This window comes from Cyprinus carpio, chromosome B16 (assembly GCF_018340385.1).
Source record: "Cyprinus carpio isolate SPL01 chromosome B16, ASM1834038v1, whole genome shotgun sequence".
NCBI lineage: Eukaryota > Metazoa > Chordata > Actinopteri > Cypriniformes > Cyprinidae > Cyprinus > Cyprinus carpio.
Window position 1 is genome coordinate 19,101,637 of NC_056612.1, and position 20,680 is coordinate 19,122,316.

The 20,680-nt window shown below is 38.4% G+C and overlaps 1 long non-coding RNA gene across 2 annotated transcripts in view; it reads left to right on the plus strand.

Annotated features, from left to right (window-relative positions):
• Positions 1–1,426: 1,426 nt before the first annotated feature.
• LOC122140008 overlaps positions 1,427–20,680 on the plus strand; it is a 124,748-nt gene continuing 105,494 nt past the window's right edge. Inside the window, exons 1-2 of one of the 2 annotated variants that reach the window (XR_006156737.1) lie at positions 1,427–3,386; positions 12,175–12,335. This is a non-coding gene — a long non-coding RNA (uncharacterized LOC122140008). The remainder of the gene's footprint in view (positions 3,387–12,174; positions 12,336–20,680) is intronic. The other variant, XR_006156738.1, reaches the window with a different exon arrangement.

The window sequence follows — 20,680 nt, forward strand, 5'->3', positions numbered from 1 at the left end:
TTAAAGCAGCCCTGAGAAAGCATCTACAGCTGTGAAAGTGAGTTCCTGTGGAGTGGAAAGAGGGTTGCAGCTGTGCTTTGGAGCAGGTGTGTGAAGGCGGATGAACTCGGATGTGGCTGTTGTCCACTATAGCTACAGGCTACAGACAGCCCAATTTACCCCATTTCAGTCTGATAGTGCTGTTAAACATGATATCATGAAACATATCTCCTGTGTGTTGCGTTACAGGATTATGCAGACTGTTGCTAAAGGAGATTTCAATATATGAGATGACACCTGATCCCGGAAGAGCACTGAGCTTGGCAATATTTTGTATCCTTCATGGTAAATTGTGGTGATTTGAGTGAGTTTTGTAAGTTAAGTTAATAAATTACATAGCATTCATTTTTAAATATTGATGCTGTTTTACAAAGTTGTTTGTCCGCTGTTCATAAGTATTCTTGCAAAACAAATACATGGAGTTGCCCTAAACAAATTATATACTTTCTCACCCTGGGCTTATTTCCTCTGCTATTTTTGTCAAGATAATATTTCAAACTCTTAAAAAAAATAGTAGCAGGGAAGGTAGGAAGAGGCTTTTTAAGGACATTGTTTATCTACGAGTAAAACAGCTGAAGAGAAGCGAGGCTAATTTGTACACCTTGCCACATCTTGCCTGCTAGTGGAGGGAGACTCCAATAAAAAGATTTTCCAGCTTTTACCATTATCTTTTGATATATGTCAGGCTTGCAGGTGCTTTACCATGGCCTGGGGGGAGAGGAGGTGTTTAAGATAAAAGACAGGTTATTACGATGTGACAGAGATTCAACAGGACCTGCAGGTCAGGACACTAACGCATGCTAGACGGAGAGCTCTGTTTGAGCTGTTTATAGACTGACTGAAGTCGTCTGAAGTCTACCTGTATACCTATATTAAACTATTCTTCATGTAGTTTTAACACACTTTTAAATACACCAGCAAACCCAATCCAGGTGTTAAGAGGCTTATTTCAATGTACAAGCTAAAGATAAATGTTGTTCCCCCTTAATAGTAGGTAAAATATTCTTCACAATAAGAAAAAAATATATATATATGGCATTATATGGCTATTATACTGCGAAACTTCCTTTTGTAACCTTTATTTTTAAAAGTGTTTTTTTCCATCTACATCTGTTTCAAGCCACTATACTGTTTCTTTATTTATATTCAATATTTATTTGTACCAAAGTAACATTTATCTGGCACAAACAATTTTAAATTAAATAAAGCAAATAAAAATACATACTATTATCTTTTTTTTTTTTTTGCCATTTTGCTTTAATAGAATCATTTTTGAAACTTGTTTGTTTGTTTATATACTGAAAATGCATGTGTAACATAATATTTACACCCCCCCCCCACATTATTTACACATTAGCTATTCTAATAACATTTCAGAATTATGAAAACAGCTGAGCTACTGTTGTTATTGCTACTACTTGTTAATCCGGTAATCATAGTAAACATCAGAATTTAGATTGAGGAGGTTCGTTGGTTAGCAGTAGAAGGCAAACTCTTTGTGAGGCCAAGGTATTTAGGACACTTTATCTGGAAAATGTTGGAAAAGTTTTGTTTCAGAATACCTAATGTGGTGTATCTTCTGGTGAGTCGTGCACCTTCTCTGTACATACCTTTCAGGAGGAACCATGGCTTGTTTGTTTTTGTCTGGTATGGGAAAAATTACTTTGAAAAGTCATCCAGAGAAGCAAAAACATAAAACACCTTTCTAGTTAATTAACCCAAATCCTTTCAGCGTGGTTTCACCCTGTTTTAAAAGCTTGAAACTTGACCATTAACCTCAAAATGGATGAGAGAGCACTCTCTCTTCTGCTTTTTTCTTCTCCAGCAAAATGTGACATAAAAAGCCTGTGAAATGAAATGATGAGTTTAAAACGTCTTTTTGAGGCAAACCCAATTAGGGCTCGCACAGTTTTTTTCCACCTCACAAAAAGCCTTACATTAGGATGAGGGCTAGTTATTAGTTCCGCAGTCGTTATTTTACAAATCATTTCTGTTTGCCTTCCACACACTGTGGCAGAGAGTGGGCTCCAATTAGAAAGGCATTAAAACAGCAACCAGGACTTAGCTGCATTACACCCAGCAATGACATTCCACCTGCCATTATGTTATTAGCAAAAAGCTGGATCGAGAGAGGAAAAAAGGCTTTTAATTGAAAATAAAGAGAAATAAAGGCATTTTGAAAGTAGCAGCTGTTAGCTTGCAGATCTCTCAGCAGCTGTTGCTGTCAAGTCTGAATCTGGGCCTATTCACCCCAAATCTCTCTCTCCTGAATGACCATGTAGTGCTGGCTGGTCCTTCGCTTTGTTCAGCCTTAATGCCGCTTTTCAAAATGAGCTCTGTGGTAATGCCGTGTGTTTTCAGACTGGACTGGGAACAACAGTAATACATTTGAAAGTAAAATCTGTACTGGAACTTTGAAATCATGTTTCATTGATATGTTGACATTTAGTGTGCACATAAAAACAATAAACTCTGATTTGACTTTTCAATGGCTTTGTCACTTGCAATGACAGATGGACTAGGAAGGACACTCTGCGCACTATATGTGCATTGATGGGTCATCTGTCATTTGATTTGGGTCATTGTTTGTGGTGGCACGAGGTTCTGGACCACAGCCCAATAAATTCCCACAGACACCTTAACAGCTATTATCCCATACGCACAAATGGACATCAGCATCCTTCAGGTTTATTTTCCAACTGTGTGTTCAAAGCAACACTGGTCTAACGGGATATCAATTTATTGAATATTTATACTTAAGTCTAATTATTAGTGGTTTTTGTGTGACCCTTTCTGCAGGTTATATCCTCATTCCACTGGGTGGCGACAAGTGACTGTCTTTTTTGAGCGAGTCTTTGAATCAATTTGTTCAAACACACTGACTCATTCAGGATCGAGCAAGCGACTGTAGTGAGTGATTGAATCATGAATCATTTACTCAACTGATCTGTTCAAAATATTGATTCATTCAGAGTGGAATCTCAAAGAACCATTCACTCATCAGATTCGTTCAAAACACTTTTTAGTCAGGAACGAACGAAACACCTCCATTTTTTATGAGTGATTAAATTATGCAAATTTGTTCAGTTCAATCAGAAACCAATGAAAGAAGCTGCAGTCTCAAAAATTCGCTCATTTGATTCGTTCAAACACAATGATTCAATTTGGAACGAACGAAACAAGCGACCTCTAATGAGTGAGTGTTTGATTCATTCACTCATCCGGTTCCTTCAAAACACTGATTCATTTAGGAAGGAAACAGCTACTGACTCAAACTGTGGATTTGTTTGGATGTATTTCCTTTGGCACAGAGAAAACAAAGTACCTGCAAATATGACATCTAAAATGTAAGTTTATCAACATTAACTTAGTGTTTTTTGAACTTGTGTATATCAAAATCGCAACCACGCTGCATACATGTTGCATAGTTGTGTTTACCTTCTAAAATTCTGTACAGCAGCACGTGCTTGTGTGAAATTGCTTAATTGTAGTATAATATTTTATTTATATTATTATTACATGTTTAAATCTCAATATTGCATTGTAACGTGTTCTTGTACTACCAGAGTTGATTTGCTGGTCTCCATGTGCTGTATCGTATAACCAGTGTGATTAAGAATCAGATTGAGCTGGGTGTGTTGCGCTTTGGGCTCGAGCTGCAGACTGTAATGATGAACTGTGAGCTTGCGTTCCTCCATCCAGCCTTGCTGCTGACCTGAGGTCAGGGCTACAGCAGCGCTGGGAGAGGAGGACTGTGCATAAATCTGCTTAGCTGTATACCGTACATGCAATGAAATAGTGGCTCATTAAATTGGTGGTTTGGATATAGCTGCACATGTTAGTGTGTTGGTATACATGCGAGTTGATCATGCACTGCTGTATAGACAGTAGTTCATGCATCCTGCTTACCTTTTACATTTCTAACCACAGTATTCACATAATCCCTTCTATGTATTTACTGTAACTAAGGCTAAAAGCTGCCTATCATGATAATAAGCTATATAGAGACCCAAACTATAGGTCAGGTCAGGTCTCTCATAACAGCCAGTCATAAAAATGATAAATAAACATACAGAGTCCAAGTTCCCATTGGCCCTTGGTTTCACCCTTTCTCATTTTCCCTGTGGTTAAGGGTTAGCATCACTTTAGGTCATTTCCTTCATTTGCCTAGACATGAAATGGTACCAAATTAGTTCACCCCATTGCCCCTTAGTCCCCCCACCCCTTTCTATTCCCTGTCAGAGAGTTGTGTGTTGCCATTTGGCCACGAGGCATTGTGTGTTTTGCAGCCTTGCCAGCAACTGCCATTTGGACTCTTAAGAGGCAGAGGAACCTTCCCCCTTTGAACTGCAGCCAGCTTTCTATGCTCTCTATTTTTCTTTCGCACTCTCTCTCTCTTTTTTTTAATAACTTCCCCGGAAGGCACTTCCCTCTTTTTTTCCTCTCCACTTCACACCCCCTTCCTTTTAATTTGACCATGGCTCTCTCTGGCAAAGCTGTGATGCTGATAAGAAAGGTATGGCTGCGTTTAACTGACAGCTTGCCGTCTCCCCGATTGTATGTGCATGTGCAAATGCATTTAGATCTGAATTCAATGCCACTCAGTGAGCTTTGCTCTTAAACGCATCTCGTGGGGGGTTTCAATCTGTAATATTGCGTAAAACCGAGATGCTAGACTCTGAACTTGAATGCATGATAAGTCCCAGACAAACCATGTGAATTTGATATGGTGCCTCCAAAAAGCAATGCTTTCAGAGTCTTTCAGTTTACATGTTAAAGTCTGCCCGCTTCCACACATATACTTCCTTTTCCGTCTGCACGCTTCAAAGTCAAACGATGACATAACTGTCTATGTTACTACTTAATCTAATCACATATACAATAGCATTATGGTCATACAATACAGAGATATAAATATATACTGTAAAAGTATTTATGCTGTAATGACAAACCTGCCAGTTTTTGAGTTATTGAGGGAGAAAACAAATATATTTGTAAGACATTAAATTATTTCAAGTAATTCTGTGGCCCCCATTATTATTATTATTATTATTATTATTATTATTATTATTATTATTATTATCACGTATTTTAATATAAAAATGTTTTTTTTTTTAATGTTTTAACATCCAAAGTAATTGATTTATCATATTTATGTCATCACAAGCAGCTTTTGATGTGACCTTATAGCAGTCGGTTCACAGATTAATATTACAGTTTACACATTAATATTACAGTTGACACATCTAAATAATTTTTTTTTTCTTTTAAGGAAAAGAAAGTGACTTTTATTTACAAGTCTTACTGAGAACATAATTTAATATCCAAAGTAATTTGATTCAGCATCTCTATGTCATGAAAAGTAGCTTTTGATGCATCGGTCAGAAGTTTTTTCTTTACTTTATGTGTAGATTATCCATTTTTCTGTCACTGAAAAGCCTTTTGCAAATATGTAAACATGAGGAAATGTTCTAGATCATGCTCCGGCACCAAGCACCAGGATCCTGTTGGTGGAAAATGGGTAAGTGAGGCCTAGGATTCAATGACAGATGTGTGAGGAGATAAGCAATGTAGACTATCAGCTTGCCCAGGGGGCTTGCTCTCACTTGTCATGGGATGGAGAGAAAAAGACCCCTAGACACCTGTCTGACACCTCTCATCAGCGCAGTATCCTGAATCTTGCAGAGGGCTACTGATGGTCTGAAATCTCACACCTTTAAGCTACTGTTTGCACTCAACGCCTGTCATATCCACTTTACAGAACAACAGCCTGGGGGAGCGCAAAAGAGGCAGCCATTGTAAAACAAAGAGCTGAAAAAAGCAAAATCTGTCGTATTATGGCATCATAATACATTGTGTCATCCACAATGCAATGCGAAGCATTGAAGAAATAGCCTCCCGTGCTTCAGCATTTATTTTGTCATGTGGGATTATTTCTAACAGACTGTTTCCGTGTGAACATGTCTGTTTTGTCGCTGTGAAAGCGAGAGAGACGGTTGGTTGTGTGCCAGTGTTTGTAATTCAGGCTGTTCTATGTTCAAAAACATGGGGTCTTTAAACATAAATGTAAAAAACATGTGTGAGCGCTACCTCTCTCTCTTTGCCGTGTCTCTGTACTCCTTATGAGTGAGGGCGAGCGGGGAGGGAGGTGACCTTGCCTGCTGTAATTAAAGTGAAACACCTTGACTTGTCACCATTGGCTCAGACAGCTTAAATCTCCCTAATGTAAATCGGCCCACTGCTGACGCGCTGCTAGGCATGGCCACGGAGAAGATAGAGGTGGTGGTGATCCATCTCTGTACACACACGTAGACGCGCACACACACACAAGCAAGGTCTCCCACCCAATTGTGTTAGCATGCGTTTTTATTTATTTTACACACCAGACACCATGTTGCAAAGCCTCATAGCCACAGAGCCTCTTGGGATAGCAGCATGTTTGCTCATGAAAAGGGGCTGAAATGTCACAGAGTGGTTAGAATTTGTGGGCTTCATTAAAGGAACATTCATGGTTCGATACAAGTTAAGCTCAATTGACAGCACCTGTGGCATAATGTTGATTACCACAAAGTTCATTTAGATTTGTCCCTCCTTTTCTTTAAAATATTGAGGTTACAGTGAGGCATTTATGGAAGTGAATGGGCCAATCTGTTAATGTTAAAATACTCATTTTAATAGCATAGCCACAAAATGTAAACAATATACATGTTAACATGATTTTGGTGTGAATAATCACTTACTAATCTAGTAAAGTTACACTGTAAACAAATATGCTGTTAAATTTAAGGTAGAAAACCGCAATTGTTACCTGCATTTTACAACTTATAACAATATATATAATTCAAGTTATATAATATTAATATACAGACTGCTTAATAATATAGGTGGTAAAATAGAAAGACATATGATTAATTAAATGTGGCCAATATTCATATATCAGTGCACAGGGTCACAGACAAAAAACTTTTACACGCATAACACGCATGCCACTGAAGTGATGCAATAAACATAAACCAAATAACAGAGAATGTAGCAAAACATCCTAATGTACAAAAAGAAGAAACAACATATATAAAATACAATCATACGTGATGTGTCATGCAGGGGCTTCTGAGACTTTTTTTTACTGTAAATTATACACATTTATAACACATTTATATTTTAAAGAGACAAGTCAAAGTAATTTTTGTGGTAATGCCACAAATGCTGTCTATTGAGAATAACTTGTATTGAACCCTAAATCATTTGATGTATGAACACTCATTTGGCACATAAAGTGAGTTCATATCTTTGTGTAACAGAATCTAAAATCAAATACAGAGATATGAAAAGCACTTTTACAGCAACAAGTTAAATGAGTGCATTTCACATGGAGAAGGATCAAAAGATGAACTATTTAATGATTAGGGAATGAGAGGCCGCCTCAAATAAAATTGGTGGGGAGGATGAATGCCTGCCAAACAGCTCTGGGCTGAATAGATGGCATGTAGGAGAATGTTTCTGGGTCTGTGTGCCAATATTACCAGTTGTCGGCGGCCCATGCCAGGCTGTTGCTGCCTGGGCAATGGGAACAGTGACAGGAGTCAGATGCCCAGTCTGTGTCAGTGCCAGGCACGGTGCCCAGTACCTCTGACCTACAGGGCAACCGAGCACATGCCGCACGCTGAGAGGGCACAGAGGGCATGCACAAACATATACCCATGTGTACTCAGTCCTATACGGGCCTCTGAGTTGGCAGGGTTATGTAAGCAGGGAGTCTTCCTGGCATGAACCTCGCGTCTCTATAGGTCTCCAGTGGGTACAGCCTATAGCAGAGCTAATTTAGTGTCAGCTACAGGCCTTGGAGTCTCTCAGAGCGACAGCTTTGTTTTCTTGGCATTGTCTCAATTTGGGTGCCTGTCTTGGCAAATTGTTTGAGATTCCTGTTGTCTTAAGCAGCGTCAGTAGTATTGCTTTAAACAAAAACTATACCTCATTTTTATCAACATATAGGAGATAACAAACTATGTTTTAACCAACCTTGATTTTATTTGTAATAACTTGAAATCACATTAATTTTGATAAGTGTAATTTAAGCATGTTGAGATGAAGATGTAGAAGATTAAGCCACAAATACAAGAAATAAAATGTCTTTATATTATTTATTTATCTTTTTTTGTTGTTTGTTGGTTTTTACTCTTCACCTGTATGGAAGCCTGTTTCAGTTTTCTTTTGTTTTTCTTAAAATCACTGTATTTGTACATTGTCAGTATATACGGTAGGCTATATTTTCAACAAGGTAAAATTACTTATAGCACCTAAAGTAAAGCTTAGCCCTCCATGTTTGGGATCTCAGCAGAGCCTAAGCATCTGCAACATTCTATTCAGTTTTCTTGCTTCTGTCAGAATCCGATGGTGAAGTGGGGTTAGTTCTCCACAAGAGCAGCATCTACAGAACACTCCCTGTGTGGCCCGCTGAACAAAAAGTCAGCTCGAGAGGGATTGCAGGATCCTGAGAACAATGCATCTAGAGTAATGTAAAAGAAAGAGAAAATAAGAACAAACAAAGGATGCAAATGTGGCAGCAAAACCAATTAAATAGTTCAAAACCTTAGAAACAGTTTCGGTTGTGTAATGTAGCATTGCAGATGTTTAGCTTCTCACCAGGTCTACACCATCTGTAAACTCTGTGGACACCACACAGGCCAATAGCATGAAAAAGTGATGGATGTCACATGCATGTCTTCAAGCTTCCTGTGTCATTGTCAGTGCTTATCAGGATCTAGAGTTAGAAAATTCTACCTGCTTTAATAAAAGCTCTATCTGAAGCACCCAACACACACACACACACACACACACACACACACACACACACATCTCTGTATGTAAAGAACCGTGAATGCGCAGCAAAGGAAAATGCGTTTAATGTCGCAAATTTCTTATTGCCTGTCAGTCTCTTTAATTTGATCTGACGGAGGACAGTTACCATTTTGGGCAGTGAAGTCAAGGAACATATTGGCAGTGAGACTGGCAGCTAATAAAGCCAGCTGGAATTCACTCGCCCTGAGTATCTACCTCCCCCCCCCCCCCCCCCCCTTATTTATAAATCTCAATATTGTTATTATGAAGATATCATAGGTGTATTAAGGTTCACCTATCTCTTTTCATGCCCCCCGAACTAATAATGTGTTATTGATTTGGCAGACTTCCTGTCTGCTTCCCTCCCATGAGGCATCACCTTTCAGTTCTTTCTTCCTCTATGTTGAATCATGTCTTTGTTCGCGTTTGCGCTGACAGTGGTAAGATGGGTCCATTTTCTTTATTGCTTCCGATAAAGACGCCAACAAATGCCCTGAGGAAAATCGTGGCTGATTATTTTCAACATCTTTTCAGAGATGTCTATGAACATGTAGATTTTTCTTAATCAAGTTGTCAAAACTGGACTTTCATTGGTTTATTTAAAGCTGAAGTGTGCAATTTGGAATACTAGCATTTTGTGCACAGACAACTGCAACTAGAACCATGGTCGCTGAAAAAGTGGATGGGCACTGTTGCACTCTATTGGCAGACAGGAGGTGTGTTCTGTAAACCTGGGGGGGTATTCCAGAAAGCAGGTTATGTGACATACCGGGTATATTTATGGGTAAGTAAGCGGATAACCTCAACTTTCGGCTCCAAAAACAGAGGTAACTTTCAGGGTATGTAATGGCGCTTTTCCACTGCGTGGTACGAGTCGGCCTCGGCTCGGCACGCTCCTCTGCTATCAATGAGAGGAATGTCTGTATTTTCGCAACAGACAACAAAACTTTTTGGTTGTTGAAAAAAAGTTGCGCTCGTTCAAAACAGTTGCGTTCGATCCTTCGCTGGGTGTGCTGATTTAAATCTAGCGTTTTTTTTGTGTTAGTGTCGCAAGTTCAGTGACGCAGGTTGTGACAATTCTCTCCTGCCAATCCGTGATCAGCAGGGTTTACACATCACGTTTTGGTAATGGTACAGTTTACTTGGAACCTTAACTGAGTTGGTACTAAAAAAAAGTGAACCGTACCGAGTCGTACATATATACATATACATACATATATATATATATATATATATATACATACATATATAGTTTTATAATATGTAAATTATGAAGCGCTAACAAGTATAAGGTAATATTATATTATTCTAATATGGTTATTATATTTATTTTATTGGAAGTATATATTAGTTATCCTTATTAATTATAAAACACTATTATGGCAAGGTGATAGGTTTATTTTATTTATTATATATGTTTATTATATTTTAATGTCATCTCACACATCATAGATTGGCATTTTCTATAAGTTAATATAGATATCCACTAAGCATGTAAATGACCTTTGAACAGAAGAAGAAGAAAGAAACAGGATGGCGCGCTTTTTCATAGCGTCCGTTTACATGGTGACTCGTCGATTCGACGCTCTGTTGAGAATGTCTTGTTTGTTAACCAGTACCATACTCTGAGTTGATGAACTTACTCCCAGACGTGTTTTTGGAACAGCATACCTAGACTAAGCAAGGTTTGGGTTAATCAACCAAGAGTTCAGGGTTAAGCAGATGGTAAGTTAACCTTGCTTTCTGGAATACACTCCTGTTCAAAACTATCATTATTTTTTCAGTTCTGTTTGGTGACACTAACAGCTAGAAATTGCACATCTTTAAATGAATGCATTGCTCAGCAAATCTACATTTTAAACTTTAGTTGGAACTTAAACTGCAAGTTCACTGCACCACTAACCATTGCCTTGGCCTTCGTCCCATAACTTGCCAGGAAGGAAGAAAAAGAGGCGAAAGAAAAAGAGAAGGGTTAGAAAGAGAAAAGCGGAAATAAGCAGCACATGTATATATGCGAATATATACACCATCAGCACAAAATTCGGCTGACTCAGCTGACGGTGGTGCTTTGCTGCATGTTAAAACACATAGTGGCAAAGCCCATTAAAAATGAATGTGGCACGATAATCACATTCGCACTTAAAATTTAATGCCACTACAGTGAGGCTGACAAAGAGGAGCTTGGCTGGGGCACCATGATTACAGTTCTGCTTGTGAAGTTATGTGACGGGGTGACGGCATGCAGTTGCCTTTCTGAACTGTGTCTGATTGAGTGTCTGTGATGGGTCAAAGCTGATTGTAGTACTAACAGTACTAAAATAAACTGCACTCAGGCTGACATTTGACCTCCAACCTGTGCACCTACAAAAGAGAGCAAAGACTTTAAAAGCTTTACAAATATAGAATATATGGTTTGTTGTAAATGCTTAAACATAGTGTAATTGTGCAAAAATGTTGCTTTATTACAACTCAAATACTGATTTGTACTTTGTCAGAGATAACAGAATATAAAGTCACACTTTAAAAAGGCAGTCAAAAGTAGGCAGGATAAATGTTGAATGGTATTTTACAACTAGGAATTGAGATTAACTTCATTCAAGTGTATGCGGCAGTGTAATTTTGGTTTTATTTGTTATGGTAGTATTAGATTTTGAATTGCTTTTTCATTTTATATTTTCAAGTTTGTTATGTGTTTTTTTGTTGTTTTTGTTTTTAAGAACATCTATTTAGCTTTTTTTGTATTTCAGATTTAGTTTTAGTAATTTTAATTCTTCAGCTTTAAACTTATTTCAGTTAGTTGTCAAGGCTGCATTTCTAATTTTCATGTTCAAATATTCATGTATTCATTTAGTATTTGTTTTATTTCAGCTTTATTTCAGTAAATAAAAACTATTTTTAATGGACTGGTACGTGGCACAAATTCAGCTCTTAAAATTCAGATAAAATTTACTATATGCTAATGCATGTTACAAAATTTCAGTTTTTTTTTTTACAGATACAAATGTCAGTACACATCAGGTTTTTGAATTCAGAATCAATCAAATTTGTATTCCTTTGATTGAACTGGTCCTTGTTAATCCATGTTAGTCCATGCGCTTGATTTAGTTGTTTGATTTAGACACATTATATTAGTGATTTGTTGCTAATGGGGTTAATAGGACTTTGAAAAAAATTTTCAGTCATGTATGATTCAAGATTTTGTAATTTGTCAACTAAAAGGCATTCAAAAGTCTTTTTAATTTTTATTTTAGGAGCCAATAGATATCTAGTGATTTTCTGTGTTGGTCAAATTCACAGGTTCACAAGATCGGAACAACATTTGAACATGTTTGTGTGTTGTAAACATGCATCCATTCACATATGTGCCCTCTCAGACGTGTGGATCGGACCAGGGGCTTTCCAGCCCACCCCCCTCATGAAGTGGCCTTTCGACTGCGAAGAACTCTTTATAGAAAACGGTAAATTAATTTTCCTCTGTTTCAAGCATAATACTGCCAGCTACAATGGGCACTCTTGAGGATGTCTCTTGCCTGTGTCTGTGTGCATTTACGGAGGTAAAGTGATTGAAGGGGGGCTCTTTTGCAACTCCTAGTCCTTAACCCCACCTTCCCCCTACATACACATGCTCCCCACTTACCCTTCCAATGTTCTAGAACTTTCTCTTGGTGCCTCCGAGGTCAGGTGGCCCTGAAAAGGTGCCTTCATAAACAGAACGGCTCCTTCATTAGGAGCTAGAGATATCACTTTCTCTCCCATACACCTCAGCCCCTCACCAGGAGCACAGTCCTCTGGACTCGCACAAAAGACCTCCGTCTTTGGAACGAGCAAAGAAAAGAGAGCAGAAGAAAAGCAACATTTTCAATAATGAGAAAGTGGGGCCAAAAAGGAACAGCGGGCTTATGGGTGGGCAATTGAGCGCCTTGCAGTTTCAGAGAGTCAGTTTGTTCATGTTTTCGTTTGGTCTTTTCACTAGACTTTTCTCAAGGAAAAGTGACAGAGGAACAAACCGAGAGCATTCTTAGCATATAAATGTGTTTGTTGAGACATTCATTTCAACTCTTGCCTGCATCATTAGGGTAGCGTCTTACCGTCTGCATTCTCAAATTATGCAAAAGCCCTCGCTATTTTAAGACATCTAGTTCAGAAACATAAATCGATATGTGTCCGATGTTTAGACGCATCACTAGATCTACCTAAGAAGCTCAAGTATGCCCTATTATCTAGGTCACAATATGTGGAGCGGTTTCAACAGATGGGTCAGCGCCAATTCCCCAGGCGAACAGAAGTTTTTCTCTGTTTCGTTCTGCTTGTCATTTCTTTCTGGAGTTGTGCACTAGGATTGTCTGTGTTATTGTGTCATTTCAGGTATTGTCTGAGCATACACACATAGTCTTGTGAACACACACACACACAAACACATTCATGCATGCATGCACTAACATTCTCTTTTGCCTGTCACTCTAAAAACATTTATACAAGAGAAAGCCAACTGGGTCACTTGCCGTTTTAAAGTTCTTCTCCATTGATTTATTAATGCACAAGTAATATCTATAACTGTAAATACACTAGCTGCCAGTTGCCATACAGCAGTAGGGAGCCTTATTAGTGTTAATGCATGAATGCTGTGAAACAGGAACTCTCTTCTATAGGGTGATGTTATATTTGCTTGTGTTCTCTCTGTGTAAATGCTAGCCTATATGATTTAGGGAAGTGTAATCCCTCTATTGAATGATTGTGTAAGGGTATTTTTTAATACTACCATATTAATAATTTGGAAAGAAGTCTCTCATTGTCATCAAGGCTGCATTTATTTGTTGAAAAATACAGTCAAACTGTAATATTGTGAATACTGTGTTCTATTTAATATATATATTAAAATGCAAATTTTTTACATTTTTAGTTTTACTTTAGAGTGGTAGTATATACTTTTTTATATACTGTATATATTTCTTCGGGCCTCTTCCGGGTTTTTTTATGACTTGTGAGGCAGTGTGTGAATTTGATTGACACAATGTGAGGTTGTATTTATTTTTTAAATTGCCAAAATTTTGGATGAGAATTTTGGAATCAGTGTGCAAAGACCTTAAGTGACATGATTGATTATTTATAGAATAAACATACATCAACATTACAGATTACTTACATCGCTGAATGCAGATAATGAAAATGCATGGGCAATTACACCTTAATTAACTGAAAACCCATGCTAATGCCAAGTGTAAAGGAGGCCATATGAGCATTTTCATTTGGCACTAAAATATATATAAAAAAAGTTGCCTGAAGATCAACAGTATGTTATACAAGTGCATTCCGTTACAGTTTGTATATCAAATGTGGGAACTTGTTTTATAGTTAGCTAGTGTTATTATTCAGATAGCTCATGTTGATGACTGCCAGATGTTTAACATTTGCCAGTTAACTAGGAAAATTTGGGCTCCAAAAGTTATATTGTAACAGTTCAACCCTGTTGAAAGTATAATTCACACACTGCATATAACTACATGTCTTGCAATGGTTTCTGGGAACATGAATATAGCAGTGCCTGTGCTTTTGTGTCACCAAGACATGGATCCAGTCAAGACCCTATCTTTCGCCCTCAGACCATGTCTCAAAGGGCGCCATTGGAGAGACCCAGCACTGATGGCAGGGGGGTTAGGGATGTCTGCTGGGAGCTTGTGGCCCAACAAATGCACAAAAGGCTGCTTTTGGGAAGGTGGGTACTGAATAAAAAGTGGGAGGAAGAAAAAAAGCCCAAAACAATAACTGACAGTGGGTGGATGGAGGAATGTTGAGTGTGTGTGTGTGTGTGTGCGCGCAGTACGGGAAACTGCACAGAGCTCCACAATAGAGATCTCCACCTGTTTACACTTCTGCTCTGGCCACATTCTTCTGAGGCCTCTCTGGAGGGCTCTCACTCAACTCAGTCGGCTAACTGCCTCAGAACGCCATCCGCCAGCGCACAAAGGGCCTCTGCGACCCTCAGCAGAGCCATGAAAAGGAGGGAAGAGCAAGACAGAGGGAATGTCCGAGAAAAAAAGAGTATCGGATGAGGAGCAATGAAGAAAGAGAAAGCTAGGGAGCGAAATGAAAGGGAGGAAAGGGAATGACGGATCTTTTCCCAACGAATCGTGTTAAAGGGAAGGCCGCTTTTTAAACGAGAGAGAGCGGAGGGTGAGAAGAAAGACAAGAAAAAAAAGAAGCTCTGTCAGTTTTCTTTGTTGTATCGGACAAGAACATGGGTCAAAATGAAGGGATGTGTGAGGTGAGAAAGAGCATACTAGAGCAAAGGATGGCGAGATGAGGGGAGGAGAGGCCAGACACCGGCCCTTTGTGTGCAAATTTCCCACCACGGTCCTTGCAGTTTCTTAGCAGTTAATTAAAGAGGCGGGAGGCGGAGGACACTGGATGGGGTCGAGGGTCTTGCGAGCGTTCCTCGCCGCATGAATGAAGGATTTGTCCTAAACTCGGCGGCAAGAGGCCAAACAATGTCAAAAGCAATTAGCGCTGGCACTGGGCAGCAAGAGTTTCTACTAGTGAACAAGCAAAGGCTACAACAGACACACACACTGATATTTCAGGACAGAGAAACAGTATGTTTGTGTCACAGGATGAGGCTCTAGTGGTCTGAGAAGGTGTGTAATAGGCGACCACCCGCCAGCACACTCCAGCACGGTAAGGTTTGTGCTAGTGTGTAATGATATTCTGCATATGCGATCCAAGGTTTGGACACTTTGAGGCACAGTGAAATGTATGATTGTGAAATACATAACACATAAACACATATGAAACCAAGTGGCAGCTGCAAACGAAGCATCTGGCATTATGCCAGTATTTTCAGAACTTTAATTTTTGTTAAAAAAAAAATTCCCAATTACTGTAGAATTTCCAGAACTAAAGTAGTTTTTGTATGAATTAACATTATGTGAATTATGTATAAATTAATTATATGATTATTAAAAAAGTTTTTTTTGTCCAATGCAGTGAACTTAATATATTTTGTCCAGATACATTTAGGGTTCTGTATGTGGTACACACGCTGACAGTGAAATACAGAAAAAAGTGTAGCTGCATTGCAATACAGGTATATTATAGAACCACTTTGAAGCTGTAATTCTCAGGCATAACTGGCAGTTTTTAGTAGACACCAGAGCAAAGCAATGTGCCCTACCCACTTTCATAAGTTTTAGAAATTATCATATTTAGGAGTTTTGGGTTCCAAGCTGCAAAAATATTGAATGTGTCAAACAAAATGAACTTTAAGACTTAGCAGAAACTTCTGCTGATCAAATGCGCCAGTGTAAAATAGTCAGCGATTGTGGCTAGTCTTTCAACAAAGACTACTGGCCGAACGTTGTTTTGGCTAATTAATATTCATGAGCCAAGCTGATATCTCCCTCATTTCTATGTCCCTACAATATTTGTCTGTTCAGAATGATGAGATCTGAGAAAAAAGCTTGGGTCAAAATCACTAATATTTAGAACACTTCCTTAGCAGTCTTACTTCATCATTAAGCTCAATTTTCTCCTATCTCATTCTGGATACCTTCTGGCTGGATTCACTGTATCTCCCTTCTGTATAAATAACTAACAAATGCTATGAGAATCTCTCACTCTCTCTCATCCTCTATCTCTCTTTGAGCATCTCCAGCTCATAAATCCATTAGATTCCGCAGCCAGAGACAGTGAGAGAGGAGTCCATCCCATCCTTTCCTCTGATAAATCACAGTTGTGTGTGTGTAATCTCCCTCAGGCAGGCCGGAAGAAGTGATCAGAGACAGAAGAGACGCACGTCGACACAAACCACCTTTAGTGGAGGGGGCTGAGGGTGGGGGGCAGGTAATCAGAAGGAGATTGAGAGACGGGCGAAAATTGCCATGCAGATTTAGAGCCCGTAAACAAAGAGCTGGGCTCCTTCCACCCCCCTCTTTCTTTTTCTCTTTCTCTTTTTCTCAGCATCTCTATGGGTTGCTAATTAGAGGCAGGTAGCCTAAGACGAGAGCCCAGGTTACTGTAACCTTGGTGGTGGCGTGGCCGCTCTCCTCCATGCGGCCAGCTATTCATCACACCACCGAGGCGGAGGGAAGAACGTGCGGCATGGGGAAATGAGTGGCCCAAGACGAGTAACAAATCACCCCCTCACTCCAATATACCAAGGGAACATGCCTGAGCTGGCTACACCATCAGCAGGTCTGGGATCAGACTATTCAGACTGCATGCAAGGTCTCTTGTATGAAGCAGAGTGTTGAACTGATCCGAAAGCAGCTTTCTGTACTTAGCTTTGCTGGTCACGTCTTGTAGGTTTAGGTAAATTTATGGTGTGTAGCAGTTTTTAAGGCTATGTAATGTTCTGTGAAATGTCCTTTCACCCTTTCAGAAACTCAAGAATTTGATTTGTTGAACAGTCCTGATCATGGCGATCCACACTGATTCATTCAAGTAATGCTCAATGAGTGTGTTTACGTGTATAAAAAATTAATCAGCTTTAATATAAAAAACCTGATAACTTAACTCTAAATCCACATGTGCTAATCGGGTTTTGAATAAACTGTGATAAAACATTGTTACAGACATTTACATTTACTAACATGGTTGAGTTAGGCATAGTTGGTAAAGTATCTATATCAATACCTCTCTCTTTAGTAAAAAAAAAAATATATAAAAACAATGTGTTTGTGTACATATGTGACACTGGACCACAAAACCAGTCCTAAGTAGCACAGGTATATTCGTAGCAATAGCCAACAATACAATGTATGGATCAAAATGATAGAATAGATAGATAGATAGATAGATAGATAGATAGATAGATAGATAGATAGATAGATAGATAGATAGATAGAGTCTTAGGTCTGTGTATGAAATATATGTATTTCAATAACTATTTTTAATGTATTTGTCTTTCAGTAAATACCTTCTAAACATTTCAGTTGAAATATAGAATCATAACCTTGTGAAGAATGTGCTTTGCATGAACAAGATTAATTTATATGTGCACGAAGACTTATGCAGAGTGCTCCAGTGGCCTCTGTCCCCTCAGACACACTGAAGGCCAGGGCGTATTGTTCCTTTAAGAGCACACAGGACCATATATTAACACTTGGCAGGTAACGGCAGCTACAGCTTGGCAGCTCTGCACAGGGCCATAATCTTGCCTGCATTTGTGTATGTATGTGTGTGCTGCAATTCCCCTGTGAAGCTCACTACACCAATTTTCAGCCCTTGGCAATCACTCACTCACCACACATCTACATACAGGCTGATGAGCTCCTCTGAGGACTCGGTCACATGACCATGCCAGTCACATGACTCTGTTTGTGCGCTCACTAGACTGGTGGTTTCAGTAATGGTGTGTGCTAATAGACTGGTATAATCAACTATTACAAGCCATTTTTGTGAACTTCCGCATGATCCCCTCTGGTTTTATTCTCAGTTGCCTTTACTTAATCTGCATTTGTAAATTTAGATTTCTGATGCAGATCTGCATCTGTCTGCCTTGCATTTCATTTCATTTCCTGTTTTTGTTTTTGGTTTACCGGGACTTTTACACTATTTAGATTTCACAGGGAAAAAGGGGTATTGCCCCAACATAACATTTGTTGTCACTGCTTCCATCCCCCACTCTCACACCAAACTCATCTACTCACATGCTGATGCAAGCACATATCTCAGGTTGTTGTTGGCCACACAATAGATGAAACGCAACACTCTGTAAGCTGCTATTAAATGTGACTGTCTTGTAAAGTTTCCTGCAAACATCATATGCCATGTTATGGTGTCTGTGGCATTACTGTGGCATGAAGTAGAGCTATACAGTTTTTTTTGATAAAAAATACTAAAAGTAGACATTTTATGTTTCCACACGGTCTTTATCAGGTTAGCTAAAATGGCTATGTAAGCTTTTTGAAGAAATTATCATTTGATTTACATCCCCTTTTAAGGTGTTTTAAAAATATTTTATACTCTGTATTGAATATCGGTACTGTATTGGTATGCAGATGGTATGTCAGTCACATGACTACTGTGCTGTACACCTCTTTATTTATTCATTAGTTTACATTCTTTACTTTTTTTAAACATTTTGTTCTGAAATTTATGGAATAAGTATAATATAAGTTATAATAGTAATTATAACTTACTTACACCTTCTGTTTACACTTCCTTTGCACCTCATGCTGTATTTACAGTCATTTGCATTGAGCTGGTCTTTACCTCATTACTTGCACTGTATGTCATAAAGCTTAATGTATATTTAAAATGTATTTATATACTTTGTTATTCACACTTCTGGTTAGATGCTAACTGCATTTCATTGGCTCTGTACTTGTACTCCGCACAATGACAATAAAGTTGAATCTAATCTAATCTTATGCTATAAAGTATTCATATCTATTATTTTTTTCTATATGAAATACTTAAAATGTATTTATTTATTTACATGTTCTATACCTGTTTTAACCGCTAACAGTAAATTACCCCATAATACCCCACTACTCTGCCATCAGCTACTGTATAAAAATTTGAGACGATTTAAGAGAGTCTTTCATATTGTATAAAAGCAAATTTTGCAATGTACTGGTAACATTTTATAGTGGGTTCATTTTAACCTTAGTTAATCCGTTGGATAGTGTGAACTTAGAATGAGTAATACATTTACAGCATTTATTAATATAGGTCAATCTAGGATTTACTTGTTTAATGTGAAAATTTGCATTTAGTGTATCATGCATTAATAAATTGTTACTTATTGTTAGTTTGTCATATTTAATGCATTAGCTATTGATAATCATTTGAACCTTGAAGTGTAAGAGATGTACTCAGTTTTCTTTATGGTGTTCATCCCTATATAAATTTAACTCTAAACAGATATACATGTCAGTGATGCACCAGAAACCATACAGAAAGGCATTTATTATCCTGACAGACTGTAATTGATTCTTTATTCATAGTAGTTCTGTATTTCTTTCTTTTGAGTATTGCAAAGTTTTATGTATTGGTCATTTTGGCTGTTTGTATTCTGTAGATGTTGTGCAAAGGTCACCCAGTCATTGGAGCCAGTAAGGAAAATGTGCAACAGCATTAGCATCCCGACGGAACTTTTTTTGTCGCGTCCGTAACATCATCAATCAAGTTCTTGCAAGTCAGATGAGGGAATCACTAGACATGATGGGAGAGGTCAGTGAGCCCTAACCACACTGAAATAACAGGATCAATAATATCTGTCCAGATATAGGACCGTAGGCCCACCATGCTAAGATCCGACGCTGCTGGGAGTCAAGAGTTGAGATGAATATCTCACAATGAGAAGCCCAAAACCCGAGGAGCTCAAGCATCCATATTTTGTTCAAAATCCTTTTTCAAGATGTATTGATCTGACCTTCAGTTTCCACCGTTCAAATAACATCCATCAAACATGATGGTAAACATGCAAACTTAGATATTATTAATGTGGCATTGGTGTCCAACACTCAAAACGCCGGAACCTTTGATGCCTGTAACTAGTTTTTTTTTTAACAATTTAATATTCAGCATAGTCAGCTTGCTATGTGCATATGTTGGCCAATTGATTTCTGACTGCCTCTTACAAGTAAATCTAAAGTAAAATATAATCATATTACAGTACATGAACAGAGAACATGAAATTATTTAAATTCGGTTAGAGGGGTAAAATAATGTATTTTTTGCTTTTGTGGCACACCTCATTGCTCCCACATGGCTCTTTTTTATTCTAGAATTGATTTCAAACTCTAAAAATGTTACATTGGAATCTATTACTTGCTTGCACACTTCAGCGCAGTCGGCTCAC